The following is a 22,100-nucleotide window of genomic DNA, read 5'->3' as shown; positions in this document are numbered from 1 at the left end:
CCGCCCTGCTTCATGTTCTGCCTCCTCCCTCCCTCCCTGCTTCATGTTCTGCCTCCCTCCCTCCCTGCTTCATGTTCTGCCTCCTTCCCTGCTTCATGTTCTCCCTCCCTGCTTCATGTTCTGCCTCTCTCCCTCCCTGCTTCATGTTCTGCCTCCCTGCTTCATGTTCTGCCTCCCTCCCTCCCTGCTTCATGTTCTGCCTCCCTCCCCTGCTTCATGTTCTGCCTCCCTGCTTCATGTTCTGCCTCCCCCTCCCTGCTTCATGTTCTCCTCCTCCCTCCCTGCTTCATGTTCTGCCTCCCTCCCTGTTTCTGTTCTGCCTCCCTCCCTCCCTGCTTCATGTTCTGCCTCCCTCCCTCCCTCCCTGCTTCATGTTCTGCCTCTCTCCCTCCCTGCTTCAAGTTCTGCCTCCCTCCCTCCATGTTCTCCCTCCCTCCCCTCCCTCCCTGCTTCATGTTCTGCCTCCTCCCTCCCTCCCTGCTTCATGTTCTGCCTCTCCCTCCCTCCCTCCCTGCTTCATGTTCTGCCTCCCTCCCTCCCTCCCTGCTTCATGTTCTGCCTCTCTCCCTCCCTGCTTCATGTTCTGCCTCCTCCCTCCCTGCTTCATGTTCTGCCTCCCTCCCTCCCTGCTTCATCCCTGCTTCATGTTCTCCCTCCCTCCCTCCCTGCTTCATGTTCTCCCTCCCTCCTTCCCTGCTTCATGTTCTGCCTCCTTCCCTGCTTCATGTTCTCCCTCCCTCCCTCCCTGCTTCATATTCTGCCTCCCTCCCTCCCTGCTTCATGTTCTGCCTCCCTCCCTGCTTCATGTTCTGCCTCCCTCCCTCCCTGCTTCATGTTCTGCCTCTCTCCCTGCTTCATGTTCTGCCTCCTTCCCTGCTTCATGTTCTCCCTCCCTCCCTCCCTGATTCATGTTCTCCCTCCCTCCCTCCCTGCTTCATATTCTGCCTCCCTCCCTCCCTGCTTAATGTTCTGCCCCCCTCCATGCTTCATGTTCTGCCTCCCTCCCTGCTTCATGTTCTGCCTCCCTCCCTCCATCCCTGCTTCATGTTCTGCCTCCCTCACTCCCTCCCTGCTTCATGTTCTGCCTCCCTGCTTCATGTTCTGCCTCCCTCCCTCCCTCCCTGCTTCATGTTCTGCCTCCCTGCTTCATGTTCTGCCTCCTTCCCTGCTTCATGTTCTCCCTCCCTCCCTGCTTCATGTTCTGCCTCTCTCCCTCCCTGCTTCATGTTCTGCCTCCCTGCTTCATGTTCTGCCTCCTTCCCTGCTTCATGTTCTCCCTCCCTGCTTCATGTTCTGCCTCCCTCCCTCCCTGCTTCATGTTCTGCCTCCCTCCCTCCCTGCTTCATGTTCTCCCTCCCTCCCTGCTTCATGTTCTGCCTCCCCTCCCTCCCTCCCTGCTTCATGTTCTCCCTCCCGCCCTGCTTCATGTTCTGCCTCCTCCCTCCCTCCCTGCTTCATGTTCTGCCTCTCTCCCTCCCTGCTTCATGTTCTGCCTCCCTCCCTCCCTCCCTGCTTCATGTTCTCCCTCCCGCCCTGCTTCATGTTCTGCCTCCCTCCCTCCCTCCCTGCTTCATGTTCTGCCTCCCTCCCTCCCTGCTTCATGTTCTTCCTCCTTCCCTTCTTCATGTTCTCCCTCCCTCCCTGTTTCATCTTCCCTGCCATTTTCTGCCTCATCTCCCTCCCTCCCTCCCTGCTTCATGTTCTCCTCCCCTCCCTCCCCTCCCTCCCTCCCTGCTTCATGTTCTCCCTGCCTCTTCATGTTCTGCCTCCTCCTCCCTCCCTGCTTCATGTTCTGCCTCCCTCCCTCCCTGCTTCATGTTCTGCCTCCCTCCCTCCCTCCCTGCTTCATGTTCTCCCTCCCCTCCCTGCTTCATGTTCTGCCTCCCTCCCTCCCTCCCTGCTTCATGTTCTCCCTCCCTCCCTGCTTCATGTTCTGCCTCCTCCCTCCCTCCCTGCTTCATGTTCTCCTCCCTCCCTCCCTGCTTCATGTTCTGCCTCCTCCCTCCATGTTCTCCCTCCCTGCTTCATGTTCTGCCTCCTCTGCTTCATGTTCTGCCTCCCTCTTCCCTGCCTCCCTCCCTCCCTCTGTTCTGCTCCCTCCCTCCCTGCTTCATGTTCTGCCTCCCTCCCTCCCTGCTTCATGTTCTGCCTCCCCTCCCTGCTTCATGTTCTGCCTCTCTCCCTCCCTGCTTCATGTTCTGCCTCCCTCCCTGCTTCATGTTCTGCCTCCCTCCCTCCCTCCCTGCTTCATGTTCTGCCTCCCTCCCTCCCTCCCTGCTTCATGTTCATGTTCTCCTCCCTCCCTCCTCCCTCCCTGCTTCATGATCTGCCTCCCTCCTCCCTGCTTCATGTTCTCCCTCCCTCCCTGCTTCATGTTCTGCCTCTCTCCCTCCCTGCTTCATGTTCTGCCTCTCTCCCTCCCGGATTCATGTTCTGCCTCTCTCCTCCCTGCTTCATGTTCTGCCTCCCTCCCTCCCTGCTTCATGTTCTGCCTCCCTCCCTCCCTGCTTCATCTGCCTCCCTCCCTCCCTGCTTCATGTTCTGCCTCCCTCCCTCCCTCCCTCCCTGCTTCATGTTCTGCCTCTCTCCTCCCTGCTTCATGTTCTGCCTCCCTCCCTCCCTCCCTCCCTGCTTCATGTTCTGCCTCCTCCCTCCCTCCCTGCTTCATGTTCTGCCTCTCTCCCTCCCTGCTTCATGTTCTGCCTCCCTCCCTGCTTCATGTTCTGCCTCCCTCTCTCCCTCCCTCCCTGCTTCATGTTCTGCCTCCCTCCCTCCCTGCTTCATGTTCTGCCTCCTCCCTCCCTCCCTCCCTCCCTCCTGCTTCATGTTCTGCCTCCCTCCCTCCCTGCTTCATGTTCTCCCTCCCTCCCTGCTTCATGTTCTCCCTCCCTGCTTCATGTTCTCCCTCCCTCCCTGCCATGTTCTCCCTCCCTGCTTCATGTTCTCCCTCCCTGCTTCATGTTCTGCCTCTCCTCCCTCCCTCCCTCCCTCCCTCCCTGCTTCATGTTCTGCCTCCCTCCCTCCCTGCTTCATGTTCTCTCTCCCTCCCTCCCTCTCTCCCTCCCTGCTTCATGTTCTGCCTCCCTCCCTCCCTGCTTCATGTTCTGCCTCCCTCCCTCCCTCCCTGCTTCATGTTCTGCCTCTCTCCCTCCCTGCTTCATGTTCTGCCTCCCTCCCTCCCTCCCTGCTTCATGTTCTGCCTCCCTCCCTGCTTCATGTTCTGCCTCCCTCCCTCCCTGCTTCATGTTCTGCCTCCCTCCCTCCCTGCTTCATGTTCTGCCTCTCTCCCTCCCTGCTTCATGTTCTGCCTCCCTCCCTCCCTGCTTCATGTTCTGCCTCCCTCCCTCCCTGCTTCATGTTCTGCCTCTCTCCCTCCCTGCTTCATGTTCTGCCTCCCTCCCTCCCTGCTTCATGTTCTGCCTCCCTCCCTCCCTCCCTCCCTGCTTCATGTTCTGCCTCCCTCCCTGCTTCATGTTCTGCCTCTCTCCCTCCCTGCTTCATGTTCTGCTGACTTCTATTATCTGGTATTGGAGTAGTATCCATCTGTGATAAGAGTTTAGTCCTCTGTCTGTCTGTCTGTCTGTCTGTCTGTCTGTCTGTCTGTCTGTCTGTCTGTCTGTCTGTCTGTCTGTCTGTCTGTCTGTCTGTCTGTCTGTCTGTCTGTCTGTCTGTCTGTCTGTCTGTCTGTCCACGCGTGTGTGTGTGTGTGTGTGTGTGTGTGTGTGTGTGTGTGTGTGTGTGTGTGCGCGCGAGCGTATGTGTGTGTTCCCAGAGGTGAACCGCTCTTTAACCTTGAGTTCCCAGGGGAAAGCAATCATTCATTGCCAAACTGGCGTATAGCTGGACTGCAGCGGCTTCAGAAAACACATGCTGACTATAGCATACTGAAAACAACCAAGGTCACAGAACTTTTAAATGGCCTATGGCCTAAGTGTAAAAACACACCAACTGTACCGTTGCCTACTGTAGAAACGTTGCGTGAATGTCGAGTCTTGTATCTGTGAAAGGCTGTTGCATAGAAACAGAACAGAGAGGGAAAAATATGGGATTCCATTTCATTCTAATGTATGAAAACTTATATTTTGTTATTTTGTGGTCACACATTGAGATTGGTGGTTGCAAGTATTGTATCATGATGTGTGATACATTTAACAATGGTCGTAAATGCGTAACTTGTCATTTGAATACATTGAATATGATTAGCAAGCATGTAAGTCACATAGAGGATGAATTTAACTCATTTATTAAACTTTCAACTGGTGAATCTGCTTCTGTGAATAAAACAATTGCTGCAACCATTGGCTGGATTGTTCCTTCAATCAAATCTCAAGTAGCTACCAGAGGAACCGGAGGGTTGTTGTCACTAGTTACCACAGCTACAAAGTCATAAACCTGCTTATTTCTACAATTTATATTCTTAACCCTCCTGCTGTGTTCTGGACGAATTGGAGAGATTTACAAGTTTTCTCTCTGAAAAATGTAGTTCATTTAATAGGATTGTCATAAGGTTCCATGACTTTGTCCACACAGGGCATCTGAACACACAAAATACATTGTGATGATTTTCATTGCATTTTGGGTGTTTTATTTCACTTTTGTACACCTGTGGTGTTCCTGGTCAAAAATGACCTGTCATTAGAAATGAATGGGTGAGACTACAATTAGTCTATAAAATTGAGTTCAGGCACATGTCCATTCATCAGATGGACACACTTTCTCTCCCAGACCCCCACTTGCATGTGTGTTTGAGCACACACACACACACACACACACACACACACACACACACACACACACACACACACACACACACACACACACACACACACACACACACACACACACACACACCTCACTCCCCTTCTTGGGTTCCATGGCAACCCCCACAGGAACCTTTCCCCAATAGAATCTTTCCCCCACGGGAACCACACCTGTTGGAATTCTCCCCAACAATCGCAACATTGTTTCAATAATATATAGAACTTTTCTCTCAGCTCTGGTATATAAAGCTGCTTTGAGGCTTTGCTCACAATGGCAGCACAATGACCAAACAATATACTGTATGTGAAGCTCTTGATCATATCTTTGATCATGACACTAGTGAAGAGGAGAGAGAGTCCTTGTTAAACTTTGACACAAAGTAGTCTGTGATAAATAGCGCAATATGCTTCATCTGAGTATTTGATATAGTCAAAATAATCCATACATTATGCTTTTTTTAAAACTCAAAACAAGTTGTATGAGCTCAGGTCAATGAGGCATACAGGACATAAATAGCAAATAGAGGTTCAAAACTTGTAATGTTCACAAGAAGATGAGCTGATAAAAAGATCTAACACAACATTAGGTGATAATATATGTATTATTATGGATTTATAATCCGCTATAACGGGGCGGTCATTTTGGACCGGGAACACAGAATTAATTAACATGAAACGAACACAAGAGAAGGGTTGAAATTAGATTTTTAAACCTAACCCTAACCACACTGCTAACCTTATACCTAACCCTGACCACACTGCTAACCTTGTACCTAACCACACTGCTAACCTTATACCTAACCCTAACCACACTGCTAACACTGCTAACCAAACTGCTAAAATCTGTCTTCTCCAGCGGGTGGAATTATTTGTAAAGAATGTCACTCTCCAAGCGAGAAGTGTTGAATTCGGTGAACAAATTTGCTTATTTACTACGTGTGACTTCTTTGATCAACTAGAAGTTTGGTAATGAGTAGGTTCTTACGAGTGCACTGATATAAGTAAGTGGCGTTATATTGGAGTTATGCCTTTTGCTCACAAGCGTATCTGCCCTCTCATTGGTTAGAATGGTCCCACCTGATCTTGCCTCCCGACTGCCTTCCATTTTTGAAGACATTTATTTTCATTGTTATATATATATATACTGTATCTCACTGTGACCTGCTGCTGCTGACTATCAGGCGCCGAGGCAGCCGGTTGCCGAGTGATTGAGTGCAGGAGTGATGGGGAGGGATGGGGAGGGATGGGGGATGGGGAGATGGAGGGATGGAGGGATGGGGAGGGCTGGGGGATAGGGAGGGCTGGAGGGATAGGGAGGGCTGGAGGGATGGGGAGGGCTGGAGGGATGGGGAGGGATGGAGGGATGGGGAGGGCTGGAGGGATGGGGAGGGATGGATGGATGGGGAGGGATGGGGAGGGCTGGAGGGATGGGGAGGGATGGAGGGATGGGGAGGGCTGGAGGGATGGGGAGGGATGAGGATGGGAGGGATAGGGAGGGATGGAGGATGGGGAGGGCTGGAGGGATAGGGGAGGGATGGAGGATGGGGAGGGCTGGAGGGATAGGGAGGGCTGGAGGGATGGGGAGGATGGAGGATGGGAGGGATGGGGAGGATGGAGGGATAGGGAGGGCTGGAGGGATAGGGAGGAGGGATAGGGAGGGATGGAGTGATGGGGAGGGCTGGAAGGATAGGGAGGGCTGGAGGGATGGGGAGGGATGGAGGGATGGGGAGGGCTGGAGGGATAGGGAGGGCTGGAGGGATAGGGAGGGATGGAGTGATGGGGAGGCTGGAGGGATAGGGAGGGCTGGAGGGATAGGGAGGGATGGGGAGGGATGGAGGATAGGAGGGATGGAGGATAGGGAGGGATGGAGTGATGGGGAGGGAGGAGGGCTGGAGGGATGGGGAGGGCTGGAGGGATGGGGAGGGATGGAGGGCTGGAGGGATGGGGAGGGCTGGAGGATGGGGAGGATGGAGGGATAGGGAGGGATGAAAGGATATGGAGGATGGGGGGAGGGATGGAGGGATGGAGGGATGGGGAGGATGGAGGGATGGGGAGGGATGGAGGATAGGGAGGGATGGAGGATGGGGAGGGATGGAGGGATGGAGGATGGAGGGATAGGGAGGGATGGGGAGGGATGGAGGGATGGGGAGGGATGGGGAGGGATGGAGGGATAGGAGGGCTGGAGAGGGATGGGGAGGGGATGGAGGGATGGGGAGGGATGGAGGGATGGGGAGGGATGGAGGGATGGGGAGGGATGGAGGGATAGGGAGGGATGGAGGGATGGGGAGGGATGGGGAGGATGGAGGATGGGGAGGGATGGAGGGATGGGGAGGGCTGGAGGATGGGGAGGATGGAGGGATGGGGAGGGCTGGAGGGATGGGGAGGGATGGAGGGATGGGGAGGGCTGGAGGGATGGGGGAGGGCTGGAGGGATGGGGAGGGATGGAGGGATGGGGAGGATGAGGATGGGGAGGGATGGGGAGGATGGGGAGAGGGGATGGGGAGGGATGGAGGATGGGGAGGGATGGGGAGGGCTGGGATGGGGATGGGGAGGGCTGGAGGGATGGGGAGGGATGGAGGGATGGGGAGGGCTGGAGGGATGGGGAGGGCTGGAGGGATGGGGAGGGATGGGGAGGGCTGGAGGGATGGGGAGGGATGGAGGGATGGGGAGGGCTGGGGAGGGATGGGGAGGGCTGGAGGGATGGGAGGGCTGGAGGGATGGGGAGGGATGGAGGGATGGGGAGGGATGGAGGGATAGGGAGGGCTGGATGGATAGGGAGGGATGGGATGGGGAGGGCTGGAGGGATGGGGAGGGCTGGAGGGATGGGGAGGGATGGAGGGATGGGGAGGGCTGGAGGGATAGGGAGGGCTGGAGGGATGGGGAGGGATGGAGGATGGGGAGGGCTGGAGGGATGGGGAGGGATGGGGAGGCTGGAGGGATGGGGAGGGATGGAGGGATGGGGAGGGCTGGAGGGATAGGGAGGGCTGGAGGATAGGAGGATGGAGGATGGGGAGGGCTGGAGGGATAGGGAGGGATGGATGGGGATGGAGGGATAGGGAGGGCTGGAGGGATGGGGAGGGATGGAGGGATGGGGAGGGATGGGGAGGGATGGAGGGATAGGGAGGGCTGGAGGGATAGGGAGGGCTGGAGGGATAGGGAGGGATGGAGGGATGGGGAGGGCTGGAAGGATAGGGAGGGCTGGAGGGATGGGGAGGGATGGAGGATGGGGAGGGCTGGAGGGATAGGGAGGGCTGGAGGGATAGGGAGGGATGGAGGATGGGGAGGGCTGGAGGGATAGGGAGGGCTGGAGGGATGGGGAGGGATGGATGGGATGGGGAGGGCTGGAGGGGGATGATGGGGAGGGCTGGAGGGCTGGAGGATGGGGAGGGGATGGAGGGATGGGGAGGGCTGGAGGATGGGGAGGGATGGAGGGAGGATGGAGGGATGGGGAGGGATGGAGGGATGGGGAGGGATGGAGGGATGGGGAGGGATGGGGAGGGGGATGGAGGGATGGGGAGGGCTGGAGGGATGGGGAGGGATGGAGGGAGGGGAGGATGGAGGATGGGGAGGGATGGAGGGGATGGGGATGGGGAGGAGGGCTGGAGGGATGGGGAGGGCTGGAGGGATGGGGAGGGATGGAGGGATGGGGAGGGATGGAGGGATGGGGATGGGGATGGAGGGATGGGGAGGGATGGGGAGGAGCTGGAGGATGGGGAGGGATGGGGAGGGCTGGAGGGATGGGGAGGGATGGAGGGATGGGGAGGGCTGGAGGATGGGGAGGGAGGGATGGGGAGGGATGGAGGATGGGGAGGGATGGAGGGATGGGGAGGGATGGAGGGGATGGGGATGGGGAGGGCTGGAGGGATGGGGAGGGCTGGAGGGGGGAGGGATGGGGAGGGCTGGAGGGATGGGGAGGGATGGAGGGATGGGGAGGGCTGGAGGATGGGGGCTGAGGATGGGGAGGATGGAGGGATGGGGAGGGCTGGAGGGATGGGGAGGGCTGGAGGATGGGGAGGATGGAGATGGGGAGGGCTGGAGGGATGGGGAGGGCTGGAGGGATGGGGAGGGATGGAGGGATGGGGAGGGCTGGAGGGATGGGGGCTGGAGGGATGGGGAGGGATGGAGGGATGGGGAGGGCTGGAGGATGGGGAGGGCTGGAGGGATGGGGAGGGATGGAGGGATAGGAGGGCTGGAGGGATGGGGAGGGCTGGATGGGATGGATGGGTGATGGGGAGGGATGGGGATGGGGCTGGAGGGATGGGGAGGGATGGAGGATGGGGAGTTCTGGAGGGCTGGAGGGATGGGGAGGGCTGGAGGGATGGGGAGGGCTGGAGGGATAGGGAGGATGGGGAGGGATGGGGAGGGATGGAGGGATGGGGAGGGATGGGAGGATGGAGGGATGGGGAGGGCTGGAGGGATGGGGAGGGCTGGAGGGATGGGGAGGGGAGGGATGGGGAGGGCTGGAGGGATGGGGAGGGATGGAGGGATGGGGAGGGCTGGAGGGATGGGGAGGGATGGAGGGATGGGGAGGGCTGGAGGGATGGGGGAGGGATGGAGGGATGGGGGAGGGCTGGAGGGATGGAAGGGGAGGGCTGGAGGGATGGGGAGGGATGGAGGGGATGGGGAGGGCTGGAGGGATGGGGAGGGATGGAGGATGGGGAGGGCTGGAGGGATGGGGAGGGATGGAGGGATGGGGAGGGATGGGGAGGGATGGAGGGATGGGGAGGGATGGGGATGGGATGGGGAGGGATGGAGGGATGGGGATGGGAGGGATGGGGGAGGATGGGGAGGGATGGAGGGATGGGGAGGGCTGGATGGGGAGGGCTGGAGGATGGGGAGGGATGGAGGGGGAGGGATGGGGAGGGCTGGAGGGATGGATGGAGATGGGGAGGGATGGGGAGAGGGGGAGGATGGAGGATGGGGAGGGATGATGGAGGGATGGGGAGGGCTGGATGGATGGGGAGGGATGGGGAGGGCTGGAGGGATGGGGAGGGATGGAGGATGGGGAGGGGAGGGCTGGGATGAGGGATGGAGGGATGGGGAGGGCTGGAGGGATGGGGAGGATGGAGGGATGGGGAGGGCTGGAGGGATGGGGAGGGCTGGAGGGATGGGGAGGGCTGGAGGGATGGGGAGGGATGGGGAGGGATGGAGGGATAGGGAGGGATGGAGGGATAGGGAGGGATGGGGATAGGGAGGGATGGAGTGGAAGGGCTGGGGATAGGGATGGAGGGATGGGGAGATGGGGATGGGGAGGGCTGGAGGGATGGGGAGGGATGGAGGGATAGGGAGGGATGGAGGGATAGGGAGGGCTGGAGGGATGGGGAGGGCTGGAGGGATGGGGAGGATGGAGGGATGGGGAGGGATGGAGGGATGGGGAGGATGGGGGATGGAGGGATGGGGAGGGATGGGGGAGGATGGAGGGATGGGGAGGGATGGGGAGGGATGGAGGGATGGGGAGGGATGGAGGGATGGAGGATAGAGGGCTGGAGGGATGGGGAGGGATGGGGAGGGATGGGGGATGGGGAGGGATGGAGGGATGGGGAGGGCTGGAGGATGGGGAGGGCTGGAGGGATGGAGGGATGGAGGGATGGGAGGGATGGGGAGGGATGGAGGATAAGGATGGGGAGGGCTGGAGGGATGGGGAGGGATGGAGGGATGGGGAGGGCTGGAGGGATGGGGAGGGATGGAGATGGGGAGGGCTGGAGGATGGAGGGATGGGGAGGGCTGGAGGGATGGGGAGGGGATGGAGGGATGGGGAGGGATGGAGGGATGGGAGGGCTGGAGGGATGGGGAGGGATGGAGGGATGGGGAGGGATGGAGGGATGGAGGGATGGGGAGGGCTGGAGGGATGGGGAGGGATGGAGGGATAGGGAGGATGGAGGGATGGGAGGGCTGGAGGGATGGGGAGGGATGGAGGGATGGGGGGGCTGGAGGGATGGAGGGATGGGGAGGGATGGAGGGATGGGGAGGGATGGAGGGATGGGGAGGGCAGGGGAGGGATGGGGAGGGCTGGAGGGATGGGGGAGGGCTGGAGGGATGGGAGGGATGGAGGATAGGGAGGGATGGAGGGATGGGGAGGGCTGGAGGGATGGGGAGGGATGGAGGGATGGGGAGGGCTGGAGGGATGGGGAGGGATGGAGGGATGGAGGGATGGGGAGGGATGGAGGGATGGGGAGGGCTGGAGGGATGGGGAGGGATGGAGGGATGGGGAGGGCTGGAGGGATGGGGAGGGATGGAGGGATGGGGAGGGCTGGGGAGGATGGGAGGGATGGGGGAGGGATGGGATGGGATGGGGAGGGATGGGAGGGCTGGAGGGATGGGGGCTGGAGGATGGGGAGGGATGGAGGGATAGGGAGGGATGGGGATGGGCTGGAGGGATAGGGAGGGATGGAGGGATGGGGAGGGATGGAGGGATGGAGGGGCTGGAGGATGGGGAGGGCTGGAGGGATGGGAGGGATGGGATGGGGAGGGCTGGAGGGATAGGGAGGGCTGGAGGGATGGGGAGGGCTGGAGGGATGGAGGGATGGAGGGATGGGAGGGCTGGAGGGATGGGGAGGGATGGAGGGATAGGGAGGATGGAGGGATGGGGAGGGATGGAGGGATGGGGAGGGCTGGAGGGATGGGGAGGGATGGAGGGATAGGGAGGGATGGAGGGATGGGGAGGATGGGGAGGGATGGAGGGATGGGGAGGGATGGATGGGGAGGGATGGGGAGGGATGGAGGATGGGGAGGGCTGGAGGGATGGGGAGGGATGGAGGATAGGGAGGATGGGGAGGGATGGAGGGATGGGGAGGGCTGGAGGATGGGGAGGGATGGAGGGATGGAGGATGGAGGGATGGGGAGGGATGGGGAGGGCTGGAGGGATGGGGAGGGATGGAGGGATGGGAGGGATGGAGGGATGGGGAGGGCTGGAGGGATGGGGAGGGATGGAGGGATGGGGAGGGATGGGGAGGGCTGGAGGATGGGGAGGGATGGAGGGATGGGGAGGGCTGGAGGGATGGGGAGGGCTGGAGGGATGGGGAGGGATGGAGGGATGGGGAGGATGGAGGGATGGGGAGGGCTGGAGGGATGGGGAGGGATGGAGGGCTGGAGGGATGGGGGGATGGAGGGATGGAGGGATGGGGAGGGCTGGAGGGATGGGGAGGGCTGGAGGGATGGGGAGGGATGGAGGATGGGGAGGGCTGGAGGGATGGGGGATGGAGGGATGGGGAGGGCTGGAGGGATGGGGAGGGCTGGAGGATGGGGAGGGCTGGAGGGATGGGGAGGGATGGGGAGGGATGGAGGGATGGGGAGGGCTGGAGGATGGGGAGGGATGGAGGGATGGGGAGGGCTGGAGGGATGGGGGGGAGGGATGGAGGGATAGGGGGGATGGAGGGATGGGGAGGGATGGGGAGGGCTGGAGGGATGGGGAGGGATGGAGAGGATGGGGAGGGATGGAGGGATAGGGAGGGCTGGAGGGTAGGGATGGGGAGGGATGGGGAGGGATGGGGAGGGATGGGGGAGGGCTGGAGGGATGGGGAGGGCTGGAGGGATGGGGAGGGATGGGGATAGGGGAGGGGATGGAGGGATAGGGAGGGATGGAGGGATGGGGAGGGATGGAGGGATGGGGAGGGCTGGAGGGATGGGGAGGGATGGGAGGATGAGGGATGGGGAGGGATGGAGGATGGGGCTGGAGGGATGGGGAGGGCTGGAGGGATGGGGAGGGCTGAGGGATGGGGAGGGATGGAGGGATGGGGGGATGGAGGGATGGGAGGGATGGAGGGGATGGGGAGGGATGGAGGATGGGGAGGGCTGGAGGGATGGGGAGGGATGGGATGGAGGGATGGGGAGGGATGGAGGGATGGGGAGGGCTGGAGGGATGGGGAGGGATGGAGGGATGGGGAGGGCTGGAGGGATGGGGAGGGATGGGGATGGGGGGGCTGGAGGATGGGGAGGGATGGGGAGGGATGGGGAGGGCTGGGATGGGGAGGGCTGGAGGGATGGGGGATGGGGAGGGATGGGGAGGGATGGAGGATGGGAGGGATGGAGGGATGGGGAGGGATGGAGGGATGGGGAGGGATGGAGGGAGGATGGGGGAGGGCTGGGGAGGGATGGAGGGATAGGGAGGGATGGAGGGATGGGGAGGGATGGAGGGGACTGGAGGGATGGGGAGGGATGGAGGGATGGGGAGGGATGGAGGGATAGGGAGGGATGGAGGGATGGGGAGGGCTGGAGGGATGGGGAGGGATGGGGAGGATGGAGGGATGGGGAGGGCTGGAGGGATGGGGAGGGATGGAGGGCTGGAGGGATGGAGGATGGGGAGGGATGGGGAGGGATGGAGGGATGGGGAGGGGCTGGAGGGATGGGGAGGGATGGAGGGATGGGGAGGATGGAGGGATGGGGAGGGCTGGAGGGCTGGGGAGGGCTGGAGGGATGGGGGAGGGATGGGGAGGGCTGGAGGATGGGGAGGGCTGGAGGGATGGGGAGGGATGGAGGGATAGGGAGGGATGGAGGGATGGGGAGGGATGGAGGATGATGGGGAGGGATGGGGGATGGGGAGGGCTGGGAGGGCTGGAGGGATGGGGAGGGATGGGGATGGGGAGGGATGGGGAGGGCTGGAGGGATGGGGAGGGCTGGAGGGATGGGGAGGGGATGGAAGGATGGGGAGGGCTGGAGGATGGGGAGGGCTGGAGGGATGGGGAGGGATGGAGGGATGGGGATGGAGGGATGGGGAGGGATGGGGAGGGATGGAGGGATGGGGAGGATGGAGGGGGATGGGGAGGAGGGATGGGGAGGGAGGATGGGGAGGGATGGAGGGATGGGGAGGGATGGAGGGATGGGAGGGCTGGAGGGATGGGGAGGGATGGAGGGATGGGAGGGCTGGATGAGGGAGGGCTGGAGGGATGGGAGGGATGGGGAGGGCTGGAGGGATGGGGAGGGATGGAGGGATGGGGAGGGATGGAGGGATGGGGAGGGATGGAGGGATGGGGAGGGGATGGAAGGATGGGGAGGGATGGAGGGATGGGGGGGCTGGAGGGATGGGGAGGGCTGGAGGGATGGGGAGGGATGGAGGGATGGGGAGGGATGGAGGGATGGGGAGGGATGGAGGGATGGGAGGGATGGAGGGATGGGGAGGGATGGAGGGATGGGGAGGGCTGGAGGGATGGGGAGGGATGGAGGGAGGGATGGAGGGATGGGGAGGGCTGGGGGGAGGGCTGGAGGGATGGGGAGGGATGGAGGGATGGGGAGGGCTGGAGGGATGGGGAGGGATGGAGGGATGGGGAGGGATGGAGGGGATGGGGAGGGCTGGAGGGATGGGGAGGGAGGGCTGGAGGGATGGGGAGGGCTGGAGGGATGGGGAGGGCTGGAGGGATGGGGAGGGGCTGGAGGGATGGGGAGGGATGGGGAGGGCTGGAGGGATGGGGAGGGGATGGAGGAGGGATGGGGAGGGATGGAGGGATGGGGAGGGCTGGAGGGATGGGGAGGGCTGGAGGGATGGGGAGGGATGGAGGGATGGGGAGGGATGGAGGGATGGGGAGGGATGGAGGGATGGGGAGGGCTGGAGGGCTGGGATGGGAGGGCTGGAGGGGGGATGGAGGGATGGGAGGGCTGGAGGGATGGGGAGGGCTGGAGGGCTGGAGGGGGATGGGATGAGGGATGGAGGATGGGGAGGGCTGGAGGGATGGGGATGGGGAGGATGGAGGGCTGGGGGATGGGCTGGAGGGATGGGGAGGGCTGGAGGGATGGGGAGGGATGGAGGGATGGAGGATGGGGGAGGGCTGGAGGATGGGGAGGGCTGGGGGATGGGGAGGGCTGGAGGATGGGGAGGGCTGGAGGGATGGGGGCTGGAGGACTGGAGGGCTGGATGGGGGCTGGGGGCTGGGGAGGGATGGAGTGATGGGGAGGGCTGGAGGGTTGGGGAGGCTGGAGATGGGGAGGGCTGGAGGGATGGGGAGGGCTGGAGGATGGAGGGCTGGGAGGGCTGGAGGGCTGGAGAGGGATGGGGAGGGCTGGAGGGCTGGAGTGATGGGGGGGCTGGATGGGGAGGGGGAGGGATGGGGAGGGCTGGAGGGCTGGAGGGATGGGGAGGGCTGGAGGGCTGGAGTGATGGGATGGAGGATGGGAGGGCTGGAGTGATGGGAGGGCTGGGTGATGGGAGGGCTGGAGGGGCTGGAGTGATGGGAGGGCTGGAGGCTGGGGAGGGCTGGAGGGCTGGAGGGCTGGAGGATGGGGAGGGATGGAGGGATGGGGAGGGCTGGAGGGATGGGGAGGGGCTGGAGGGATGGGGGATGAGGGATGGAGGGATGGGGAGGGCTGGAGGGATGGGGAGGGCTGGAGGGGTGGGATGGGGAGGGATGGAGGGATGGGGAGGGCTGGAGGGATGGGGGAGGGATGAGGATGGGGAGGGCTGGAGGGATGGGAGGGGAGGGATGGGGAGGGCTGGAGGGATGGGGAGGGCTGGAGGGATGGGGAGGGCTGGAGGGATGGGGGAGGGATGGAGGGATGGGGAGGGCTGGGGAGGGATGGGGAGGGCTGGAGGGATGGGGAGGGCTGGAGGATGGGGAGGGCTGGAGGGATGGGGAGGGATGGTGATGGGATGGGGAGGGCTGGAGGGCTGGAGTGATGGGGAGGGCTGGAGGGATGGGGAGGGATGGAGGGATGGGGAGGGCTGGGAGGGATGGGGAGGGATGGAGGGATGGGGAGGGATGGAGGGATGGGGAGGGATGGAGGGATGGGGAGGGCTGGAGGGATGGGGAGGGCTGGAGGGATGGGGGAGGGCTGGAGGGATGGGGAGGGATGGAGGGATGGGAGGGATGGGAGGGATGGGGAGGGCTGGAGGGATGGGGAGGGATGGAGGGATGGGGAGGGCTGGAGGGATGGGGAGGGCTGGAGGGATGGGGAGGGCTGGAGGGATGGGGAGGGATGGGGAGGGATGGAGGGATGGGGAGGGCTGGAGGGATGGGGGAGGGATGGAGGGATGGGGAGGGATGGAGGGATAGGGAGGGATGGGAGGGATGGGGAGGGATGGAGGGATGGATGGGGAGGGGCTGGAGGATGGGGAGGGATGGAGGGATGGGGAGGGCTGGAGGGATGGGGAGGGATGGGGATGGGCTGGAGGGATGGGGAGGGATGGGGAGGGATGGAGGGATGGGGAGGGATGGAGGGATGGGGAGGGCTGGAGGGATGGGGAGGGCTGGAGGGATGGGGAGGGATGGGGAGGGATGGAGGGATGGGGGATGGGGAGGGCTGGAGGGATGGGGAGGGCTGGAGGGATGGGGAGGGGGATGGAGGGATGGGGAGGGCTGGAGGGATGGGAGGGATGGGGAGGGATGGAGGGATGGGGAGGGCTGGAGGATGGGATGGAGGGATGGGGAGGGATGGAGGGATGGGGAGGGCTGGAGGGATGGGGAGGGATGGAGGGATGGAGGGATGGGGATGGAGGGATGGGGAGGGGGAGGGATGGGGAGGGATGGAGGGATGGGGAGGGATGGAGGGATGGGGAGGGCTGGAGGGATGGGGAGGGCTGGAGGGATGGGGAGGGATGGAGGGATGGGGAGGGCTGGAGGGATGAGGGCTGGAGGGATGGGGAGGGCTGGAGGGCTGGAGGATGGGAGGGCTGGAGGGATGGGGAGGGATGGAGGGATGGGGAGGGCTGGAGGGATGGGGAGGGCTGGAGGGATGGGGAGGGATGGAGGGATGGGGAGGGCTGGAGGGATGGGAGGGCTGGAGGATGGGGAGGGCTGGAGGATGGGGAGGGATGGAGGGATGGGGAGGGCTGGAGGGATGGGGAGGGCTGGAGGGCTGGGGAGGGCTGGGGGATGGGGAGGGCTGATGGGAGGGATGGGGAGGGCTGGAGGGATGGGGAGGGCTGGAGGGATGGGGAGGGATGGGGGATGGGGAGGGCTGGAGGGATGGGGAGGGCTGGAGGCTGGGGGGATGGAGGGATGGGGAGGGCTGGAGGGATGGGGAGGGATGGGGATAGGGATGGGGAGGGCTGGGGGAGGGCTGGGGAGGGATGGGGAGGGCTGGAGGGATGGGGAGGGATGGAGGGATGGGGAGGGGAGGGCTGGAGTGATGGGAGGGCTGGGGGATGGGGAGGGCTGGAGGGATGGGGAGGGCTGGAGGGATGGGGAGGGCTGGAGGGCTGATGGGGAGGGCTGGGGGATGGGGAGGGATGGAGGGATGGGGAGGGCTGGAGGGATGGGGATGGGGAGGGCTGGAGGGATGGGGAGGGATGGAGGGATGGGGAGGGCTGGAGGGATGGGAGGGCTGGAGGGATGGGGAGGGCTGGAGGGATGGGGAGGGCTGGAGGATGGGGAGGGATGGGGAGGGCTGGAGTGATGGGAGGGCTGGAGGGATGGGGGGGAGGGCTGGAGGGCTGGAGGGATGGGGGAGGGCTGGAGTGATGGGGAGGGCTGGGGCTGGAGGGCTGGAGGGGCTGGAGTGATGGGGAGGGATGGAGGGATGGGGGAGGGGGCTGGAGGGATGGGGATGGGAGGGCTGGAGGGATGGGGAGGGCTGGAGGGATGGGGAGGGCTGATGGGGAGGGCTGGAGGGCTGGGGAGGGATGGGGATGGGGAGGGATGGAGGGATGGGGAGGGCTGGAGGGCTGGAGTGGGGGGCTGGGGGATGGGGAGGGATGGAGGGATGGGGAGGGCTGGAGGGATGGGGAGGGCTGGAGGGATGGGGAGGGCTGGAGGGGGGGGAGGGAGGATGGGGAGGGCTGGAGGATGGGGGGGAGGGCTGGATTGATGGGAGGGGAGGGCTGGAGGGATGGGGAGGGCTGGAGGGATGGGGATGGGAGGGCTGGAGGGATGGGGAGGGCTGGAGGATGGAGGGCTGGGATGGGGAGGATGGAGGGATGGGAGGGCTGGAGGGCTGGGGGAGGGGGCTGGAGGGCTGGAGGGCTGGAGGGATGGGGAGGGCTGGAGGGATGATGGGGAGGGCTGGAGGGATGGGGAGGGCTGGAGGATGGGGAGGGAGGGGGGGAGGGATGGAGGGATGGGGAGGGCTGGAGGGATGGGGAGGAGGGATGGGAGGGCTGGAGGGATGGGGAGGGCTGGAGGGCTGGAGGATGGGGAGGGCTGGAGGGCTGGGGAGGGATGGAGGGATGGAGGGATGGGGAGGGCTGGAGGGATGGGGAGGGATGGAGGCTGGGGGCTGGAGTGATGGGATGGGGAGGATGGAGGGATGGGGAGGGCTGGAGGCTGGAGGGATGGGAGGGCTGGAGGGATGGGGAGGGCTGGAGGGATGGGGAGGGCTGGAGGGGATAGGGGAGGGATGGAGGGATGGGGGATGGGATGGAGGGATGGGGAGGGATGGAGGGATGGGGAGGGCTGGAGGGATGGGGAGAAGGAGGATGGGGATGGGGGAGGGCTGGAGTGATGGGAGGGATGGAGGGATGGGATGGAGGGATGGGGAGGGCTGGGATAGGGAGGGGGAGGGCTGGAGGGATGGGGAGGGCTGGAGGGATGGGGAGGGCTGGATGGGAGGATGGGAGGGCTGGAGGGATGGGGAGGGCTGGAGGGATGGGGAGGGATGGAGGGATGGAGTGATGGGGAGGGATGGAGGGATGGGGAGGGATGGGGAGGGATGGAGGGATGGATGGGGAGGGATGGAGGGATGGGGAGGGATGGAGATGGGGAGGGATGGGGAGGGATGGGGATAGAGGATGGAGGGATGGGGAGGATGGAGGGATGGGGAGGGCTGGAGGATGGGGAGGATGGAGGGATGGGGAGGGATGGAGGGATGGGGAGGGCTGGAGGGATGGGGAGGGAGGGATGGGGAGGGATGGGGAGGGATGGGGAGGGATGGAGGGATGGGGATGGAGGGATGGGGGATGGGGATGGGGAGGGATGGGGAGGGATGGGGAGGGATGGAGGGATGGGGAGGGCTGGAGGGATGGGCTGGAGGGATGGGGAGGGATGGAGGGATGGGGAGGGATGGGGAGGGCTGGAGGGATGGGGAGGGCTGGAGGGCTGGGGAGGGGGATGGGGAGGGATGGAGGGATGGGGAGGGCTGGAGGGATGGGGAGGGCTGGAGGGATGGGGAGGGCTGGAGGGATGGGGAGGGATGGGGAGGGATGGGGATGGGAGGGCTGGGGGAGGGGATGGGGAGGGATGGGGAGGGCTGGAGGGATGGGGAGGCTGGAGGGATGGGGAGGGCTGGAGGATGGAGGGAGGGATGGGGAGGGATGGAGGGATGGGGAGGGATGGAGGGATGGGGAGGATGGAGGGATGGAGGAGGATGGATGGGGAGGGATGGAGGGATGGAGGGATGGGGAGGGAGGGCTGGAGGGATGGGAGGGCTGGAGGGCTGATGGGGGGATGGAGGGATGGGGGATGGGGAGGGCTGGAGGGCTGGAGGGATGGGGAGGGCTGGAGGGATGGGGAGGGCTGGAGGGATGGATGGGAGGGGAGGGCTGGATGATGGGAGGGCTGGAGGGCTGGAGGATGGGATGGAGGATGGGGAGGGCTGGAGGGCTGGAGGGATGGGGAGGGCTGGAGGGCTGGGAGGGATGGGGAGGGCTGGAGGGATGGGGAGGGATGGAGGGATGGGGAGGGCTGGAGGGATGGGGAGGGATGGAGGGATGGGGAGGATGGAGGGATGGGGAGGGCTGGAGGGATGGGGAGGGCTGGAGGGATGGGGAGGGCTGATGGGGAGGGATGGGGAGGGATGGAGGGATGGGGAGGGATGGAGGGATGGAAGGATGGGAGGGCTGGGGGATGGGGAGGGATGGAAACTGGAGTAGGATGGGGAGGGGCTGGAGGGCTGGAGGGATGATGGGGAGGGCTGGAGGGATGGGAGGGATGGAGGGATGGGGGGATGGAAAGGGCTGGGGAGGGCTGGAGGGATGGGGAGGGATGGAGGGATGGGGAGGGATGGAGGGGAGGGCTGGGAGGGATGGAGGGATGGGGAGGATGGAGGGATGGGGAGGGATGGAGGATGGGGAGGGGAGGGATGGAGGGATGGGGAGGGCTGGAGGGATGGGGAGGGATGAGGAGGGATGGAGGGATGGGGAGGGATGGAGGGATGGGGAGGGATGGGGAGGGATGGGGGAGGGATGGAGGGATGGGGAGGGATGGAGGGATGGGGAGGGATGGAGGGATGGAGAGGATGGGGAGGGATGGAGGATGGGGAGGGCTGGAGGGATGAGGGGGAGGATGGGGAGGGCTGGAGGATGGGGAGGGCTGGAGGGATGGGGAGGGATGGAGGGATGGGGAGGGCTGGAGGGCTGATGGGGAGGGATGGGGAGGGATGGAGGGATGGGGAGGGCTGGAGGGATGGGGAGGGCTGGAGGGATGGGGAGGGCTGGAGGGATGGGGAGGGATGGAGGGGATGGGGGAGGGATGGAGGGATGGGGAGGGCTGGAGGGATAGGGAGGGCTGGGGGGGAGGGCTGGATGGGGAGGGCTGGAGGGATGGGGAGGGGCTGGGGAGGGATGGAGGGATGGGGAGGGATGGAGGGATGGGGAGGGCTGGAGGGGATGGGGATGGGAGGGCTGGGGGAGGGATGGGAGGGCTGGAGGGATGGGGAGGGCTGGAGGGATGGAGTGATGGGAGGGCTGGAGGATGGGGAGGGATGGAGGGGATGGGATGGGGAGGGCTGGAGGGCTGGAGGGATGGGGAGGGCTGAGGGATGGGGAGGGCTGGAGGGATGGAGGATGGGAGGGGGGGAGGGGGAGGGCTGGATGATGGAGGGCTGGAGGGCTGGGATGGGAGGGCTGGGGATGGGGAGGGATGGAGGGATGGGGGGCTGGAGGGCTGGAGGGCTGGATGGGGGAGGGCTGGAGGGGTGGAGGATGGGGAGGATGGAGGGATGGGGAGGGATGGAGGGATAGGGAGGGCTGGAGGGATGGGGAGGGATGGAGGGATGGGGAGGGATGGAGGGATGGGGAGGGATGGAGGGATGGGGAGGGATGGAGGGATGGGGAGGGCTGGAGGGATGGGGAGGGATGGGAGGGATGGGGAGGGATGGGGAGGGATGGGGAGGGATGGGAGGGATGGGGGAGGGCTGGGGGATGGGGAGGGATGGGGAGGGATGGGGAGGGCTGGAGGGATGGGGAGGGATGGAGGGATGGGGAGGGATGGAGGATGGGGAGGGATGGAGGGATGGGGATGGAGGATGGCTGAGGGATGGAGGGATGGGGAGGGAGGGCTGAGGGAGGGATGGGGAGGGATGGAGGGATGGGGAGATGGATGGGAGGGATGGAGGGATGGGGAGGGCTGGAGGGATGGGGAGGGCTGGAGGGATGGGGAGGGATGGAGGGATGGGGAGGGCTGGAGGGATGGGGAGGGATGGAGGGATGGGGAGGGATGGGGGATGGGGAGGGCTGGAGGGATGGGGAGGGCTGGAGGGATGGGGAGCTGGAGGGATGGGGGAGGGCTGGAGGGATGGGGGGATGGAGGGATGGGGAGGGATGGAGGGATGGGGAGGGATGGAGGGATGGGGAGGGATGGAGGGATGGGGAGGGATGGGGGAGGGATGGGGGGATGGGGGAGGATGGAGGGATGGGGAGGGCTGGAGGGCTGGAGGATGGGGAGGGGATGGGGAGGGATGGGGAGGGATGGGGATGGGGAGGGATGGAGGGATGGGGAGGGATGGAGGGATGGGAGGGATGGGGGAGGGCTGGAGGGATGGGGAGGGCTGGAGGGATGGGGAGGGATGGAGGGATGGGGAGGGATGGAGGGATGGAGGAGGGGAGGGCTGGGAGGGAGCTGGGGGATGGGGAGGCTGGAGGGATGGGGAGGGCTGGAGGGATGGGGAGGGCTGGGGGATGGAGGGATGGAGGATGGGGGAGGGCTGGAGTGATGGATGGGGAGGGCTGGAGGGATGGGGAGGGCTGGAGGGATGGGGAGGGATGGATGGGGAGGGCTGGAGGGATGGGGAGGGATGGAGGGATGGAGGGATGGGGAGGGCTGGAGGGATAGGGGAGGGCTGGAGGGCTGGGGGAGGGATGGGGAGGGCTGGAGGGATGGGGAGGGCTGGAGGGCTGGTGATGGGGAGGGCTGGGGGGAGGGCTGGAGGGATGGAGGGATGGGAGGGATGGGGAGGGCTGGAGGGATGGGGAGGGCTGGAGGGATGGGGAGGGCTGGAGGGATGGGGAGGGATGGAGGGCTGGAGGGATGATGATGGGGAGGGCTGGAGGGATGGAGGGAGGGCTGAGGATGGAGGGATGGGGAGGATGGAGGAGGGGAGGGCTGGAGGATGGGAGGGCTGGAGGGATGGGGAGGGCTGGAGGATGGGAGGGCTGGGGGATGGGGAGGGCTGGAGGGATGGAGGATGGGGATGGGCTGGAGGGATGGGGAGGGCTGGAGGATGGGAGGGGGAGGGATGGGGAGGGCTGAGGGATGGAGAGGG

At 64.2% G+C, this 22,100-nt stretch overlaps 1 protein-coding gene across 1 annotated transcript in view; it reads right to left on the bottom strand.

Moving 5' to 3' along the window:
• LOC135571473 (uncharacterized) overlaps positions 1–22,100 on the bottom strand; it is a 46,255-nt gene that overhangs the window by 4,325 nt on the left and 19,830 nt on the right. The window lies entirely within an intron of this gene.

Source organism: Oncorhynchus nerka, linkage group LG1, assembly GCF_034236695.1.
Source record: "Oncorhynchus nerka isolate Pitt River linkage group LG1, Oner_Uvic_2.0, whole genome shotgun sequence".
NCBI lineage: Eukaryota > Metazoa > Chordata > Actinopteri > Salmoniformes > Salmonidae > Oncorhynchus > Oncorhynchus nerka.
The sequence above is the reverse complement of the archived record's forward strand: the minus strand, read 5'-3'. Positions and strand labels throughout refer to the sequence as shown.